Raw genomic sequence first — 13,521 nt, 5'->3', positions numbered from 1 at the left:
CCTCTCCCTCGGGTGGTGGTGGTGGAGGCAGAGGCAGCTCCTGCTCCTCTCCCTCGGGTGGTGGTGGTGGCGCTGCCGGCTCCTCCAACCGCGGGGGTAGGGCTGGTGGCGCTGCCGGCTCCTCCGACAGCGGGGGTAGAGCTGGTGGCGGGCGTCTCCGCTGGGCTCCCTTCAGCAGCAAAAACAGCGGCTGCTGTGGAGCCTGAGCTTCACGCCCTCGTCCCTCCCAAAAAAAAATAGGGGTTTGGGCCTTCAGCTCCTCCCCTCCGGACACAGGACGCACTGGCTCCTCCCCTCCGGACCTAGGACGCCCCGACTCCTCCCTCTCGGGTCGTGGACGCCCCGACTCCTCCCTCTCGGGCCGTGGACGCCCCGACTCCTCCCTCTCGGGCCGTGGACGCACCGACTCCTCCCTCTCGGGCCGTGGACGCACCGACTCCTCCCTCTCGGGCCGTGGACGCTCGGGCTCCTCCCTCTCGGGCCGTGGACGCTCGGGCTCCTCCCACTCGGGCTGTGGACGTTCGGGCTCCTCCCACTCGGGCTGTGGACGTTCGGGCTCCTCCCACTCGGGCTGTGGACGTTCGGGCTCCTCCCACTCGGGCTGTGGACGTTCGGGCTCCTCCCACTCGGGCTGTGGACGTTCGGGCTCCTCCCACTCGGGCTGTGGACGTTCAGGCGCCTCCCGCTTGGGCTGTGGACGCTCAGGCTCCTCCCACTTGGGCTGGGGACACTCAGCTTTCTCCCGCTCAGGTACTGGCGAGCTGGCATAGGGGCATCCCGACCAGTCGTGTCCCCCTTCCTCACACCGCCCGCACCAGCTCGGTGGCACCTCGAAGCAGTCCCTCCAGCGGTGATCCACCTTTCCGCACCAGGTGCACCAGGGGAATAGGTTCTCTGGCTCCTCTGGTCGCTGTTGCAGTTGTGGTTGGGGCGGTGGGAGCAGCAGTCTACCTCCCCCTGCTGGTGGTGGAGACTGAGGCGATCCCTGCTCCTCCCTCTCCGGATGGACAGGGCAGCGGGCCACGTAGTGCTCACCTCCGCAGATGGGGCACAGTTGGGGTAGCTGTCCGCGGGGGTACCAGGGGCAGTTGGTGCTGGAATGCCCAGGCTCAGCGCAGCAGTAACACCCGGGCTGCTGTTCCTCCGGCCGGTGTTGTGGTTGCTGTTGCAGCTTTCCTTTCCCCGTTCTCTTCCTTCTCCCTACCTTCCTCCCTTGAGCTGGTTTCTCCTCCTCTTGGAAAGGGCAGACAACCACTGTGTGCCCGTATACTCCACAAGCAAGGCACCAGCCTTGGTCCTCCAGGCCCCCGAGGAGATCCTCCAGCTCACTGCAGCCATCTCTCCAGTTCCAGCCTTCCATTTGTTTTTTTTTTGTTTTTTTTTTCCAAAAAAAAACTGCGGTTCCCGCTCTGGCCTGAGCCCTGGAGGCGCTGTCGTCCCGGTTCTGACACCACGTGTCACAAAGACGGCCAGAGTGGGTGGCGTCAGACCAGATGCAGGAAGTAACAAACAGAGATTTGGGTTTAAGCTGGGCGCGTGATTGCGCTCAGCATTTAATGAATAAACATACAGAAAATAAACGGCTTGCAACAAAAACACAGGACATGGCACTTGAGCCAAAATAAACAGACAAACAAAACGAACTACACAGACAAACACGGTGAGCTTCTTTTACTACTTATTTTACTGTTACAATTCCCTCCGTCTCCTAACCCGTTCTCCACTCACCGAACACCAACCACCAGTGAGTGAAAACATGCAGCTTTTATGCAGTTGTACCAAGATTCGATTGCTAGTCAATCATTCAATTGGAATCTCGGTACAACTGCACGTGAATTAATTAAAGTGCAATTCCCTGTGCTCACATATTACTTTTTACTTGCACGTGATGTGATGTGCCATCCCCGTGCCTAACTACAAATATACAATTTACACACACGTGAAACACAGACCGCTTATATCCCGTGTACCAATGCCTATACACCAACATTTACACACAACACGTAACATATAACATACACAGGGGGGCACTTTGCCACAGGTTGATACCAACCTTTTAATTTCAGGTGGTTCCGAGAGGGTTACTTTTTTGGGGACCGTGGGTTGGACTTCGGGACACTTTGGCACTGATTGCTGTAAGAGCAGTCACATGGTTACTGAAAATGAACACCTGCATGAGGGGGAGTTCTGAAAAGTAACAATTGGCAACGATGCAAACCTACATTTTGTTTAAAATTGTTAAATGTATATTTTCAATTATTCTTTTTAATTAAGAGCTCATTTTGAACACAAACCAGCATATACAGGGGGTCTCCACAGGACCAGGCTTTACTGGTCTAGCTAATCTTACACAAAAGGGGTGCTATCTGCTGCTGCAAATGAACATGTAAGTGATGGTGTGGCTATACCTTTTTGAGGGGTAAAGCTGGATTTCAAGAATTTTACTAACAGTTCCTTCGGTTTTGAGAAAATGGATGCTTTGATGCGTTATGAGACAATTGTAACTGCCTTCAGACTCCAACAGCAGTACATGCATCTGCTTCACAATTTTAATTAATGAGAGGACAATGGCCCATTGAAATATGCATTTTATTTATTTCCATTCAATTTTATTTAATTTTGTATAATTTAAAAAAGAAAAAAAAATGGCATAACATAACTCAATGTGGTGCGTGAAGACAATACAGACTTATCATTTACAAGAAAAGCTCAGCAACACTCATTTAAAACCCAGAAAACCTTTATTGAATATACCGATGGGTTTCAGCCATTGCCTTCGTCAGGGTTTCTATGGGAGTTTAAAACAAAAAAAACTCTGATGAAGGCAATGGCTGAAATGTGTCAGTATATTCTTGTTGACTGCATGCATGGGGTGTGGTGTGTGAGTTTTGTTGGCTACATGTGTGGGTCTGCAAGTTGTGTGGGTGTTGTCGAGTGTGTGCATGGGATCTGGTGTGTGGGTGTTGTCAGGTGTGTGGGTGTTGTCAAGTGTGTGCATGGGATCTGGTGTGGGGTGTTGTAAGGTGTGTGCATGGATCAGATGTGTGGGTGTTGTGTGTTGTGTGCATGGGATCTGGTGTGTGGGTGTTGTCTGTTGTGTGCATGGGATCTGGTGTGTGGGTGTTGTCAGGTGTGTGGGTGTTGTAAGGTGTGTGCATGGATCAGATGTGTGGGTGTTGCCTGGTGTGTGGGTGTTGTCTGTTGTGTGCATGGGATCTGGTGTGTGGGTGTTGTCAGGTGTGTGGGTGTTGTAAGGTGTGTGCATGGATCAGATGTGTGGGTGTTGCCTGGTGTGTGCATGGAATCTGGTGTGTGGGTGTTGTCTGTTGTGTGCATGGGATCTGGTGTGTGGGTGTTGTCAGGTGTGTGGGTGTTGCCTGGTGTGTGCATGGAATCTGGTGTGTGGGTGTTGTCAGGTGTGTGGGTGTTGTCTGTTGTGTGCATGGGATCTGGTGTGTGGGTGTTGTCAGGTGTGTGGGTGTTGTCTGTTGTGTGCATGGGATCTGGTGTGTGGGTGTTGTCAGGTGTGTGGGTGTTGTCTGTTGTGTGCATGGGATCTGGTGTGTGGGTGTTGTCTGTTGTGTGCATGGGATCTGGTGTGTGGGTGTTGTCAGGTGTGTGGGTGTTGCCTGGTGTGTGCATGGCATCTGGTGTGTGGGTGTTGTCTGTTGTGTGCATGGGATCTGGTGTGTGGGTGTTGTCAGGTGTGTGGGTGTTGTCAGGTGTGTGGGTGTTGTCAGGTGTGTGGGTGTTGTCTGTTGTGTGCATGGGATCTGGTGTGTGGGTGTTGTCAGGTGTGTGGGTGTTGTCTGTTGTGTGCATGGGATCTGGTGTGTGGGTGTTGTGTGTTTGGGGGTGGGATTGGAAAACCCACGGTTCACATAAGCTTTTGTTACTGGTGCACTGCTCTGTGCACCCCACAAAAAATATAATGATTTGATCAGCCTATACCCACTTGGTATTACACACAGCTGGATTTTATTAGAGAATTATAAATAATTGGGTAATGACGCTGGCTTGCATCAGCCACATATTCGTGGTCATCTCGGGATTGCAGTAGTACAATGTTCTAGAGAAATCCAGCTGTGGCTTTTCTCAGTGGTTTAAAGGGTGATCAAACCAACCCCTTTGTGTCTTACAAGCCTTTTCATCACATCAACTGATTTCAGAGTGGCTGTGGTTAGTATTTGTACCATGGAACTGTCTGTATCTCTCACATAATGGTAGACCAATCTTCATATGTTGGGATTTTGATTGACTCTTCATTGATATTCCCTGGGCAGGAGAGCTCCCATCCTCTCGCTTAATGGAATTTCAAAAGCAGAAGATGAAAGAAAATGGGAATATTTACCTAATTCAAGTACACAGAGTAAAAGATTACCAGTTGCCGTAGACAGCAAACAAGGCTCGTGCAGCTTTGCTAGAGCTGGAGTTTCTGCTCTTTGCAAGACTCAAAAATAATCCAAATAAACATTTGTCCTGATACTATGCAGAGTGTTAACTAAGAAATACATTCTTTAAGATGTTACCCAAGCTCTATGTATAATTATGTAGCCTGGTACACAATTGAGAACAGTTACCCTTTCTTTAACCCTTTGCGGTCCATTTATTCAGCGCGTCTCAGGCGCGTCAGGTACAATTTATTTTCACACACGCAGTTTATTTTACACACGCTGTTTAAAAGTATTTTTCTCAGAGTAAAACAGGTTTAAAAGGCACTGCATATCAACAGGACACTTAGTACTGCATCTCCAGCCTTGCCCCACCCCTTGTTCGCTGTATTTTTCACATACCTCTTCATAGTCGTGCATACTAATAAATCATCTCCTGCTCACTCGTTTTATCACCAAACGCCTCAATAATGCGATCCAAGTCATTATTTTCTTACTATAACATCTAAAAAAGCTCTGCAAATGTCAGTAATATTATTTGAGCCCTGGATGCAGAAGCAGCTATCTTGTTTGTTTATGGCCGTGTTATCTCTGTGGTGCCAGGGCTATGTGTATTGCTCAGATCCGCCCCTTTTTTCAGCTTTTCTCGGCTGCTATTGGTCTCACTTGGCCATTTAATGGTTTTCTCTGCTTTTTCTGGAGAAAAAACGACTAGAGACCTGTGCTTTACGTCTTTTTGATGATGTCGGACTGGAAAGGGAGGGTTAAGTAATATGAGGCTTTTTCACCTTCTGAATTTTGTCTGCAAGGATATTCATGGTTATTTCCTTCTGCATCTACTCTCAAAAGACCAAATCAATCTGCGTATGTATAAGGTCAAATGATGCAGTTACTCTTAAAGTTTAAAATATTAAGTCAATGGAGAAAAACTCATTAGAATATTGAGCATTCCACTTCTAAAACTCTCTGCCACATAGGTTAGCATTCTCAATACCACCCTGTATTGTTATGGAGTTTTCAGTATCTCTTGTACGGTTGGTTGATTAAAAGAAATATTAACGTGTAACAGAAGAAACTATGCACAAATATAGAACCTGGGCCAAAGAACAAGCCAAACAAAAGTATTATGTGGTCAATTGAATTGAATTAGAAGCTTGGAGAAACAATTTGACCAATACAAGTTGTGTATCCTCAAACCATTTGTCCACTGGAGAATGAAATACACAATCGCTACCAGGGCAAAGGTCAGCTCTGTTCGAGTCTGCTTCAGCTCACTGGTAATTAGGTAATTAGGCCCCTGACGATTTTGCCTCCCTAACCCGTGGGAGCAGCAGAACCTGTGGACTCTGTGGACTTGAACCTGTGCTTCTCAGCCTGTATGACACACCCTGCAGTCCACATGGTCCGGCCTTTACCAGGGGGACATGAGTCTGCTTGACTTTATTACAGTTTCAAATAGGTTTATCTCAGAATTTGAGTGAGATTATGTCACTGCTTCACGACTAGCCCCCATGAGGTGCATGGGACCCATCTTAAAGAAAGGACTCTCAAATTACTACATTTTTGGCTTTTGAGTTATGGCTTTTTTGTTCAGAAAGACAGATCAGTTATATATAAGCTGACAAGTCAAATAAAAACTGACAAATCACTACTGGACTTCTCAAGGGTTTGAGCAAGGCATGTTTCAATTTCAAAAAATTAGTATTTATTTTTGCTTTTACATATTTACAATGTGGCAAACAGTATACATTCTTTGTCATACAATGATGCAAGATATGACATATATATATATATATATATATATATATACATATATATATAAATATATATTTATATTAGCTCAAAGAGCCAGCTGCCCTATATATATATATATATATATATTGTAATGAATTCCACCACTCTCGGGTTCGTTGCCCCTTTAAAAACAGTGACCCAACACACAGAAATTGATTTTTCTTGCGCGGTTGCGCTATTTTAATAAACACCAAAACAAAAATACAAAAACCAACACCTAGCTCTTTATGAGCACTAACTACACAAACAGGAACTCCCTGACTAACGCGGGACAGCTAAGCTGTTTCCCCGTCTTTTCAAAACCCCCGGTTTAACACAGCACTTACGTTAATTCAATGGCTACTCGGAGACAGCACACCTCTCTGCCTCCTTCCACTCAGCAGCCCCGAGCAGACTGCCTGCTCTCTTTTTGAACCCCACACCTGGGTCTAATTCCCCAATAATGCCCAGGTGCGGATGATCATTAATAAAACAATTAAACAATTAAATTCAAACAATAAACCAAAAAGTGCATTTTTCCCATGTTTCTTTTTCAGGGAGGTTTTAACCCCCTCCCTGCTGTCTCTCACAACCCGCTTCCTTACAATATATATATATATATATATATATATATATATATATATATATATATATATATATATATATGAAAATAAGGCAGGAGAAACAATAAATAACAATAAAAAAAAAAAAAATTTTAAAAAAACAACAGCAATTGTGATCATGGTAACCTTATGCAGTACTTTGCATTCAATATCCCTTCAATATTAAGTCTGAGAGAGCAGGTCCAACATATTTCAAAAAGGGATCCCATATTCTATGGAATTGTTCTATCTTGTTAGCCTCGACAAAGCATAACCTTTCGAGTGGCAGCATACTGTAGATGGCTTTATACCACTGCAGAATTGTAGGTGAACTGTCTGAAATCCAATTTGTCAGGATGCATTTTCTAGCCATTACAAGAAGCCCCCTTATGAGTTTGTCCATTTCACAATGTACATTCAGGGGAGCTCCTAAAATGAGCACTAGCAGGTCACTCTCCAATTGCATACCACAAATATTCTTGACTTCCCTACATATTTTATCCCAAAATTACTTTAGAGGAGAACAGGACCAAATACAGTGTATGTATGTCCCAGGTGCCTTTTTACACCTGGTGCATACTTGTGACTTTTGTGGGTTAAATTTATGTAATTTATAAGGAGTGAAATGCAATCTATGGATAATTTTAAATTGCCTTTCTGTTGTTTGGTTACTTGCCAAGTTTGAATGTATCCGGTTGAGAATATCTTCCCAGGTTTCATTATCTATTGTTATGTTTAGGTCCTGCTCCCATCCCATCCTACTCACCCCACAATCCAGTGTAGTTACCGAATACAAAGCATCATAACATCTTGATATAAAGTGTTTAGTTATCTTGTCAGTAGTTAACAATTTTTCTATAATTGCAAGGTTGTAGTTAGAGACATTCCTCATAAGATTAGAAGTGACATAGTGTCTGATTTGCAAATACCTAAAAAAATGCTGCGAAGGGATATTAAATTGCTCTCCCAGCTGGGCAAAGGGTTTCAGGCAGTTATTTCCCCAAAGGTCACACATAAACTTAAACACCAATTTTATCCCAAAGCTTATAGCCAGCATCTGACAGACCAGGTTTAAAACTCGGGTTCCCCACTATTGCAGCCAATAACTGACCGAACCCCTCCTTGTTATGAAACCTTTTAATTTCTTGCCATACCCTTAATGTGTTGCTCAGAACGACATTTCCCCTGACCAGCTTTTTCCATTGTTTTTCTTTCATTGTTAGTAAGCATGTCAGATTAACAGGTTTTACTACATCAGACTCTATATCCAACCATGTACAATCTGTACTGTGTGCAAACCATTCTCTGATGAATTTTAAATGTACAGCCCAATTATAAAATTTAAAATTAGGGATTGCCAGACCACCCATTTTTATTGGTAGTTGTAATTTTTTGAGCTGGTATCTTGGTTTCTTCCCTGCCCATAGAAATGTTCTCACTGCCTGATGTATATTTTTTAAATCCATGCTCAGAAGTGGTATAGATATCATTTGAAGGGCATATAACATTCTGGGTAGCACATTCATTTTAATTATTCCTGCTCTTCCCATAAGGGACAGAGGTAGGCAAGTCCATCTTTCTAAATCTTTTTTAATATTATTAATTAATGGGGAAACATTATCCCTACATAAATTTTCCAAGCATGGAGATACCCATATTCCCAAATATGTCATGCCTCTTGGAGACCACCGAAAAGGCGCCATAGGCAGGGGGTTAGCCTGAGAGGAGTTTGTTGGCATAATCGATGATTTATTAAAATTAGTCTTGTATCCCGCAAAGGCTCCAAAGGATTCAATCACCTCCACAAGTCTAGGTATTGATATATGAGGTTTAGTCAAAAAAAGTATGATATCGTCTGCATACAAAGATAGATGATGTTGTGTTCCAGCAATCTGAACACCATGAATATTGGGATCGTACCTCAGCCAATGGTTCAATTACCAGAGCAAACAACAGAGGAGAGAGTGGACACCCCTGCCTTGTACCCCTGCAAAGAGAAAACTGTTCAGAACATAGACCATTCTTGATTACAGAAGCCATTGGATTTTGGTACAGAACGCTAATATATTTGATATATCTCTCTCCCAGGCCTATACGTTGCAATACTTCGAACATGTATGGCCACTCCACCCTATCAAATGCCTTCTCAGCGTCCAAACCAACTATAACAGTTTCTACTTTGGTATTTTGTGAGTGCTGTATTACATTCAACAGTCGTCTCATGTTGTTATTAGATTGTCTGTTTTGTAAGACTCCTGTCTGATCTGGATTAATAATATTAGGTAAAATACGCTCAAGTCGTCGGGCTAGCACCTTAGCAAGGACCTTTGCATCCGTGGTCAATAAGGATATGGGCCAATATGATGAAGTGTCTTCGGGATCTTTTCCCTTTTTCAGAATTAAGGTTATATTGGCTGATCTGAGTGACGGAGGAAGAGTACCCTTCCGAGATGCATCATTAAACATATTAAGCAAAGGCTGATTAAGAAGAGGAAAGAAAGTTTTATAGAATTCTATTCCAAATCCATCAGGGCCTGGGGATTTGTTATTATTTAAACATTGTATTGCTTCTGTAAGCTCAGTTTTGGATAGGGGCTCCTCCAGGCTACATCTCTCACTGTCTGAAATCTGTGCAATATTGGTTTTATCTAGGAATGTACTCATGTCATGGGTGGAATTTCCACAATCAGATTTATATAGGCTCTCATAATATTGCTTAAAAATATTATTGATATCTTTTTTTTAACATTTTTCTATTTTTATACTTATCTTTAATAGATGATATGAAGTTACTCTCTCTATGTCCCTGTAAGAATTTGGCTAGGTATCTTCCTGGTCTATTGCCATATTTATAGAAGCGCTGTCTTGCATATAATAACATTGAGCCAGCTTCTTGCCTGAGCAAAGCATCCAGAGAAGCGCGGGCAGCAGTTAATTCCCTAGCAATCTTTTTATTAGGAGACGCTGTCATTTTCTTTTCTAGATCCGCTATTTTTTTTTCTAAGTCTGTCTCTTGTATTTTCCATTGTTTTTTCTTACGGGAAGAGTATGATATTATCATCCCCCTAGCGTAGGCCTTAAAAGTTTCCCAAAGCAACGAAGGGTCTGTATCAGGCAAGTCATTGGTCTCTCGAAATATTTTAATTTTATCTTCCATGTAAGAAATAAACAAAGGGTCCTTAACTAAATGGGGTTTGAAACCATGAGAACACACTGCTCTCAAAATTAGAGGTTTTGTATGATATATAGATAGGTGCATGATCTGATATTATTATGTTTCCTATAGATGTCCTGGTAATTTTGTCTAGACTTCTCTGCTAATAAAAAAATAATCTATTATTGAATGAGTCTGATGAACTGTTGAAAAATATATAAACTCCTTGCTTCTTGGGTTAAAAAGTCTCCATATATCTAGAAGATCAAACTCTTTACAGATCTCTTTTATGCAAGGGCCTCTATGGCTCAATATTACATGGAATCTATCTTGTTTAATATCCCAGACGCTGTTTAAATCCCCTCCAAGTATAACGTTTGCACAGGAAAAATCCTTTACCTTGGAGAATACATCCATAAAAAAATTAACATCAAAATTATTTGGGGCATATATATTTCCCAAAACAATTGACTCGCCATAAAGAGAGCCTTTTACAAGTATATATCTACCCTGTCTGTCTTTTACACACTCTTCAATGATAAACGGCACATTTTTATGCATTAAAATGATCACCCCTCTACTTTTAGATGTATACGAGGAGTAGTAGATTCGCCCGATCCATTCTCTTTTAAATTTCTCATGTTCAATGTCACTTAAATGGCTTTCTTGAAGGAAAGCAATGTGGACATGTTCCTTCTTAAGAAAATTTAAAATCTTTTTCCTTTTGATGGGATGATTGACCCCCCTCATGTTCCAGGAACACATCGTAATTCCCTTAAAATCAGCCATTGTTAGTTAGCATAGTTTGTATTACGGATAATATATCAGACATTAAATCAGTAGTGCATATGTTCCTGAAATGCCCTGACCCAGTAACATCTCCCTCTTCTGAACTGCTCTTTACATATTTGCCACATGTATCCATGGTAGATTGAAAATTTCTTATAACAAGAACCAACAAAACGTGAAAACAACCATATACAACAAGAACGATCAACAATATCATCTGAAAAACAAAAAAGGGGGGTTGCAGCCCGTATTACAAAATAAAAAACAAAAGCAGTTTAAAATTTTTTTTCTCGCACTCGTCAATAAAATATATAATCAATAAAAGATATACGTTCTTCTGTTGCTTGAATCCTTTTACCGGATTCAATAATTTCTGCCTTTAGAGTGTTGACTGAACTGATAATTCGTTCAAGCTTTGTATCCAGTATATTTTCGATTCGTGTAGAGACATCTTGAACCATCTGCGAGATAAAGGCTTCAGGTATACAACAACGGTCGCCATCTTGTCCCTCATCGTGTCGAGTAGCACTCCTACTTTTGGGATTTTTCTTCGTTGATTTTGTGGTTATCTCGGTCAAATTCGCCCAATATTCATCCAGGGACATTGTTACTGAAGGTTTAATATTTGTTACTGGCGAAGTAGAACAGGAGGGGGTCAAATGGTGGCAAAATACGATCAGGTTATGCGGAGCTCGTCTCTTTCACATCCACTCAGTTTAAGCGTCACGTAATTCCCCAGGTTTAATTTTTTTAAGAATTAAATATCTTTTTTAGTTTTAGTGATTTTTCCATGACGTCATTTCTCCAGAAGATAAATACATTCACGCCTCAAAATAATCTTCTAACGTAACAGGTGCAATACTAGGAAATAGCTAAGTGCTGGTGTAATCCCTTATAGAAAGAAAACCATGAACACTAATCTCATTGCTCTAAAACAAAGTTGAAAAACAAGACAGTTAAAAGTGCAGTGGTGAGGAGCTAACTCAATGGTCCACTCATTTTAAGTGGAGAAACCTGGCAGCTGTACTAAACTCCAGTGCAGAGTTACCACTTTTTTTCTAAAAGAAGAAATAGAATGTATAATGTTACAAAAGTTTTAAGAAACCATTTAGGTTCACATACGAATGGCCTACATGTACTGTAACTCTCAAAAGAAAAAAAAAAGTCTGGTCAACGGGTTGAATAAACACTCTACAGAGTTTTAATTTACCCAAAAACCCAATTTTATTCTCATGCCTTGTCCTCACTAAGTTGTTTCTTGCTACGGTAGTTTTATAATAATAAAGCCAAGGGATTGTTCATTTCATACATTTTATTATTACTCCTGACATGCCAGCTGTATAAAGTATTACAATATTGATGACGGTATTATTTTGAGAGTTTGTCGTATTAGTACATTTTCTTTACCTTATTCAAGAGTAGAAAATGAACATTTGTGGAAAAGAAAAAAGAAAAAAATATTTAACTGTTACCCTATAAAAGGGGGAAATGAACCAGCTTTTTTATACTGAAAAGTTGAAAAATTCAAAAGGTATCATCAACCCCAAACACCGAGGCTGTGTTTTGGGTTCGGGTAGCGCGTTTGAGCTGCCACCAAACCAGTAAGATCTGGCATCGCTGTGCCAAGAGTTTTCAGAGTATGTCAACAGATGTTAATGTGGGGGAGGGAAAGAGAGTCACCACAGACAAGTTCCAGTTATTCAACGTTGTTATTGTAAATATAAATAATGCTACAAACACACTTGTACACGCAGCTCAAACAGAGGGTGCAGAGGGCCGCTTTCAAGTCAGACGACACCCTCAGCCTCTTGCCTATCGTGGTCGGCTGGGACAGCTTGGCTGCTCCGCTTGCTTGCTTGCTTGCCCACTGAACAGCCATATGTGCCAGTGCCCTTCTTGCTCCCACCAGGCTCTGTCTCAGTCTCTCTCCTGGTCTCTCAATCACAAGCGGAGCAAATTTTTAAATGCCTTTTCCGCCGCAGTATGCATTTGTCATTTAATTGTGTTTTAAATTATTTGAGAGTTGAAAATGGAAAAAGTGGAAATGAACCATTCTCTTTTCCATTATACAATGCTGAAAAACTAAAAAAGAACCAATTCGTTGCGTGTTATTCGAAGGGAGTTGGCAGTCAAACTGCCTCTCTGTGACTATCTCACAGTCAAAATTTGCTCTGAAAGGCAAGTCAGAAATGTTGTGATAAATGCTTATGTCAACTGTTTTTATTCTATAATTGTTTTAAATTAATTGTAAATAAGATGTCCTGACTGAAGGTGCATATTGTAACAAAAGGTATTGCAATTTACAGCTAAGCCCAAATACAGACCGTCCACATAAACTAAGGCTTTGTCTGTTGTCAAAAACACATCAGATATCAAGTTAAAGGAATCAATACAATTCATGTTGACTAGGGATGACTCGCACATGACTAGGCAAGCATTTGAGCACTCTGCTGATATGGTGAAATCAACATGCAGGTGCAACCTACTTGGACCAAGATTTGGAACAGAAAATGAAGTGGATTGATTGTCCCTTTTGCTATTACGAACCCCCACTCTATAAATATCCCCTGATGAATCAGTCGAATAGATTTACTGGTTTTTCAGACTTGATATTGACTTTGAAACGCACTGCAAATGCTTTTCAAGGATATGATAAAGCAACCTTCACATTGCCTGGACCGATAGCTGTGTAAATAAGATCAGGAAAAGTCCTTTAGAACTTGTTGGGATCCAGAAAGACAGGTTACATTCTAATAGAAGTTTTACCTTCTGTTTTCACTATATTTGGGGGTTCATTACTGTGGCAAAGTGG

The sequence above is a fragment of the Acipenser ruthenus genome, chromosome 25 (genome assembly GCF_902713425.1).
Source record: "Acipenser ruthenus chromosome 25, fAciRut3.2 maternal haplotype, whole genome shotgun sequence".
Taxonomy (NCBI): Eukaryota; Metazoa; Chordata; class Actinopteri; order Acipenseriformes; family Acipenseridae; genus Acipenser; species Acipenser ruthenus.
The sequence above is the reverse complement of the archived record's forward strand: the minus strand, read 5'-3'. Positions refer to the sequence as shown.